Here is a 6000-nt window from a genome sequence, read left to right on the forward strand (position 1 = left end):
TTTATTCTTTACACAGATATTTTGAAGGACACAAGAGACCCAAGATTAGGTCTTCATCTTTAAAATAATAATAAACAACTTTAATTTATTGTTTTATTACAAGATCATGTTTTTTCTTTCTTATCCAAGTAAAGCAGAATCTGGAAACAGTGAAATCACGACTCATCACAAATGGCCCAAAAGTAGGAAAACACATAGAAACGATGGCTGTGATATTTATTACCCACCAACTGGAATCATGTGAAAGAGCAATATAGCCTTGTAAAATTGAGGAGAGAGTATAAAATGCTAGAAAGGTGCAAACAAGAATCAAGATGGTCTGTGTGGCTCTGTTTTCAGGGGAGCTTCTTGGAGAAGTATGAGTACAAAGGATGTGTTGAACCCTCTACTTGTGTGCATAAAGTGTGACAATCATGAATGTGCTAGAACATACAATGAGCAAAGAAAATATAACTTCAGGAAACACACAAAATGCTGTATAAAGTAAATCTACTATTTTGTCACGTCTTAGAGAATAGCAAAACGGAGAATCTCTCTTTTGTGTCTTGTTTTTGCTATTTGTCTTGGTAAATGTATACACAGGGAAAAGCATATTTATTAGCATAAACAAGGTCCAGAAGAGAGAAATGGACAAGCCCATAAACTTTGTTGATTTAACTTTAAATTTCTGCCAGCAGGAGCTCCTGGGGCTTATGGTGATTGCCTGGAAGACACTCAAGAGACAAGTAGTAATGATGGACATGTTCCTGCCAACTCTTTGAATATACAAAATAAGTTTGCACCCAACATCACTGAATAACTGGTTCCACCCAAAAGCTTCCAATATCTGCGGGAGACCTTTGGAAGTAATTATCAAGGAGTTGGATGTGAACACATGTATAAGAATCATGTCTATGATCTTTAATGTGTGTTCATTGTAGTAAAGGATTAAATAGTAGAAAAGAAGAGAGAAATTTCCCAGAATACCAAGTGTACTCTGAAGTGAGAGTCCTATTCCTATTGCCATGTTCCTGGACTCCATTACGTCATTCAGTATATTTCCTTTAAATTATGGTAATAATCACATCTATGAACTATGTGTTGAAGTAAATTTTCTAAATTGGGAAATGTATATGCAAGAATCACAGCACTGCCTATTTTCAAGTCACACTATGCAACGTAACAGAACTCTATTTCAAGACAACTATTTTATTAACATCATCATCAATAAATGTCAGTAGAACTGTTAAAATCTATAAATGCAGATATTTATGGAGAGAACTTCTATTACATTTTATTGAAATGTTAGTATTAAGAATAATGGAGTTCCATCCTGTGAAACGCAATGGCTAGTGAGTGCAAGTGGAATGAATGCTTACTTCTATAATCCAGAATGTAATGCAGTTTACAGATCATACTGGGAAAAAGCAATAGCAACTATATCCAGTATGGTGAACTCTTACCAAATGATAATAGAATAAAAATAGGTGATTCAAAACAACAGGGCAAAAACAAAAAAACAAGCTCTAGTTTTTAACCTGAAATGTCCCATATGGACATTAGAAATGATTTGTACCAGATGATACAGAACAAGATCCTCTAACAATGCAAATGAAATATCAAGCCATTCTCAAAAACAAAATGCATCAAAACCTATCCAGGAAAATATGAGTATTTCTATTATGACTGCATTTATATAGAACATAGCATAGGTCTACATTGAGATATGTAACTATATCCTCATAATCACACACAAACTCATAACTCCACAGAAAAAAAGTATTGATTTAATCACAGAGAATTATACCATATAGAGTTGACAATTTCTTCTATGTTTTGATGTGGAGAAGTTCAGGTAGTATCTCACTCTAAATATTATCTGTATATGGCATAGAACATTCTAAAATCCCACTACCACAGCCTATGTATTGCAATCCAAAAATAATGAGTTATTTCTTGATGTTGGTACAAGATGAGTTTTGCTTGTGAATTCCAGTAGAATTTTTTTGTCTCCTATCACAATAAAATAGAATTAAAATTTTTACATGGGTTGCTTAAAGGTGATTCCTAAGAAAGAGGGGGACTTTGTAGAATGAACAACATATAGAAATGGATAGATATTGATAAAAAAAACAAGATGTGAATATTCATGCCATGCATATTGTGAACTAGTTATGACACTCTTGACCTGCATCCTGAATCTTTGGGATAATTATGGTGTTTGCGTATTCATTCATATTATTAAAACATGCAAAGAAATATACAATATTTTATAGAAAGAAGTTAGAAACACAGCATGTATTAGAACTTCTTAAATTCCACCTACCTGGAGTACTTGGCTTACTGAAGTCACTGGAAACATTCTCAGGAAGTTGATTCAGAAGAATCTTCCATGGCATATCTCTGAAAACAGAAATAATCATCATAGATATTGAAAGACACTCTAACCTAAGAACAATCATGAGATTGGAGACCCAATAAAATCAGTGATTTGGAAGTAGAATGCAACCAATATTTAAGAATGGAGCATAACGTGGTTCATTTGCATAATGGAATACTACTTGGCTATTAAAATAAGGACATCGTGACATTTATATGCAATTTGTTGGAACTAGAAAATATTATCATAATGTAACCCATACCCAAAAGGAATGCATGATATGTACTCACTTATAAGTGGATATTAGCCGTAAAGTACAGGATAACCATATTGCAAACCACAGATCCAAAGAAGTCAAATAACAAGTAGTATCCAAGGAAGGTTGTTTTATTTTCCCTCAGAAGAAATAAAACAGATATTAGAAGTAGCAGGGTGCGGGGAGGGGAACCCTGTGGGTGAAGCGATGTGGAGGGGAACAGGGCAGGGTGATCACATGTAGGGATGGTAGGAAGAGAACAGAAATCAGTGGCAGGCTGGGGTATCTCTAGGACATGTCAGATACCTAGGATGGGACCATTTCCATGAAGTCCATCGAGGTAACTCTTGCTGAAATTCCTAGTGGTAAGAGATTGGACTCTGAAGAAGCCAACCCCTGTAACCAGACAAGACTCCCTGTGGAAGGATAGACATCAATCAAAAAGCTTCAACCCCAAAATGTATCCTGCTCCAAGATGTGCAGGAACAAAGACGAAGGAGACCCTGAGGGAATGCCTAACTAATGACTGGCCCAACTTGAGTGCCATCAGACAGTCCCTGGCACTATTATGCTCATTATACTTGAAGACAAGAGCATAGCCTCTGAGAACTATGAAGAACTGTCCTCTGAGAGTCTCTGCAACCAATGCAAACAGGTGCAGACACCCAGAGACAAGATTAGAAGGAAGAGTTGGTGGAAAGATTGAGGACCTGAAGTGGATAGGGGACTCCCCAGGAAGACCAACAGAGTCAAAGAACCAGGATGGTTGGCGGCTCCTAGAGACTGAACCACCAACTACAGAGAAAACATGGGCTGGATCTAGGCCTGCTGCAGATAAGTAATAGATGGGCAGCTTGGTCTTCATATGTGTCGCCCAATAACTTGAGAGGGGGCTGTCCCTGAATTTGTTGCCTGTCTGTGAATCCCATTCCCCTAACTGGACCACCATTGTCTGGCCTTTGTGGGAGAGGCTGCACCTAGATCTACCATGATGTGATTATGGCAGAGTGGGTTGATACTGAGGGGAGCCTCACCCCTCTCTGAGGACAAAGGAAAGGAGCTGAGCTAGGGGCTGCAGGGTCTGGAGAAGGCTGCAATTGGCATGTAAAGTGAATAAATAAATTAATAAGGAAAAAATGAATCAGAACCTCAACCATTATTCAGTGAAGAGCAGCATGAAATGATGTGAGTAGAAAATATCTATGATTGTATTTTTACTCTACATCACTTACACTAATTCTGTTTCCAAATCTGTAAGTCATTCTGCCAATTACCAATACATGCCTTTTTTTTCAGAACCACAGGATGATTTTTCAGAAACACACAATGTGGTCATATTTACATCAACTTAAATCAAAAAGTCTCAGTGAAGAGTACTTACTTAAAGTTGTTATTTTGTTTAAAAGGCTTCCTAAATTTAACTGAAAACTACAAAAGATGTAACAACTATATATAAAGTCTAAGAGAAATCTTTGTAGATGATTGGCAAATTTCAAAAGGTGATTTGAAGCAGGTTGGTGACTTGAAAATGAGAACATGAACGGCTGCTTTCACAGACAGTCACATAATTTTGTGCTCACCTATGCTATGTCACCTACACTTTGAAATGTTCAACTGATATTCAATTTATTTACACTGTAGCCAAAATTCACATCATATGAAATGCATTTTTGTACAGTCTTAATCAAGAGAAACTGCCTATGTCCAATTATCTATTAGATAAGCTGAGATAAACCCAATATTTTTACATCCAAATATTTTTATGATTTTATAATGAAAACAAAGTGACATATCTTAAATTAAGAATAACATAGTATTGTTTTTTATGAGGGAAGAACTCATAATCAGCTATGAAACATGAAAAATAATATGTGAAATAACAATATAGCATAGATTATTATGGAACAGGAAGATTAGTTATTAAACTGCTTCTGTCACCACTGGAGGATGCATATTCAAACTCACCTAAAATACATAACTAATGTGTTGTCATGTAATCTTTTAAAACTTATATTTTATGCTTTTGATTATAACATAATTACATCACTTTCTCCTTCCACTTTGTTGCTCAACAATAACCTTCCTTACTCACTTTTATACTCATAGGCTATTATTCATAGCCTTTTTTGAGTAATTGTTCCTATATATGTATGTACATATATTTAAGTATATGTGTACATAGATGTACATATATTTGTATGCATATATTCATATATATGGAAATATGCATATTTATATTTCCTAATACATAAATATAATCTGTATAGAACTACCTGAACTGTGTTATTAGAATTGCCCATTTGGTAGAGAAAACCACATCAAAATGAAATGCAGATTTTGGAGCCCAATTCTTACTATGATGTTTACAATTTAATGTATGGACTTATGGCTCTTAGACCATTTAGAAAACAAATAAGTACTATTTTAAGAGCCAGAGAAAAAGCTAACTGGCTCTGAGGTTGTGTCTCCTAGGAGTATCAGATAAAGTCTTGCCAATATGACTGCCTAAATATGAATAGAATAGGAATGACAATAGACATGCTACTATCTTTGACATTTGTAAGAGCCTGGAAAGTCAGACACAAGAAGTTAATTTGGATTAGCGAACAACACATCTAGCATAATTAAAGTTACAGGCAACTGAGAGGCCACATCCCCCCACAAAAAAATAATATAAAGTTTATCTAAGAAAGGTCAATTGACATTGACCCATGTATAAATAAGCACAGTCAATGAAAAATGCATCTAAACTTACAGTCACCTACATAAAAAATATATGTATACAAACTAAGGAAATTAAGATATTAGCAATTTAAAATTATAGGCTTTTATTTATGAATCTCCAAATTTACTAAAACATTTTAGTACTAGAACTTGTGAAGGTCATTTAACTACAAGATTTACATATAGTCTGAGAGTATGAAAAGTTAGTATTGCATAAATTTAAGCAAAGAAGAAAATAGGTGATATGGAATAGTCCTATGATTAAATCGTTGCCTGCCATGCCCAAATTTACATGTATAAATAATACCAAACATGAAAGCTAGGAAATATTAAGATTTTAGAGACTGCTGAATATCACTAAAAAGGGGGAAATTACATAACGCTCATCCTATGAGCATTATACAAAACTCCCCATAACAATGTCATCTACCCTTCAGCCCATATTCCCAATTTCATGGTAGAAAGCAGCCTCTGCAGTCAACACATCATTGATTTTAGGTCCTGCCCCAGACACACATATTAATCTCTACACAAACATGGTTTTACTATAGAAGCTGGTTTAGATTCTAGACTTCTTTTCTAAAATTATATGACTATAATTTCATTTTAATATTTGTCAAGCAAGTGAAGCTTATATCCCAACATTTATTATTGTCATATT

The 6000-nt window shown here is 34.8% G+C and overlaps 1 pseudogene; it reads right to left on the reverse strand.

Annotated features, from left to right (window-relative positions):
- Positions 1–124: 124 nt before the first annotated feature.
- On the reverse strand, positions 125–1143 carry LOC127673992 (vomeronasal type-1 receptor 4-like; annotated as a pseudogene).
- Between the last annotated feature and the right edge of the window lie 4857 nt (positions 1144–6000).

This window comes from Apodemus sylvaticus, chromosome 23, assembly GCF_947179515.1.
Source record: "Apodemus sylvaticus chromosome 23, mApoSyl1.1, whole genome shotgun sequence".
Lineage (NCBI taxonomy): Eukaryota > Metazoa > Chordata > Mammalia > Rodentia > Muridae > Apodemus > Apodemus sylvaticus.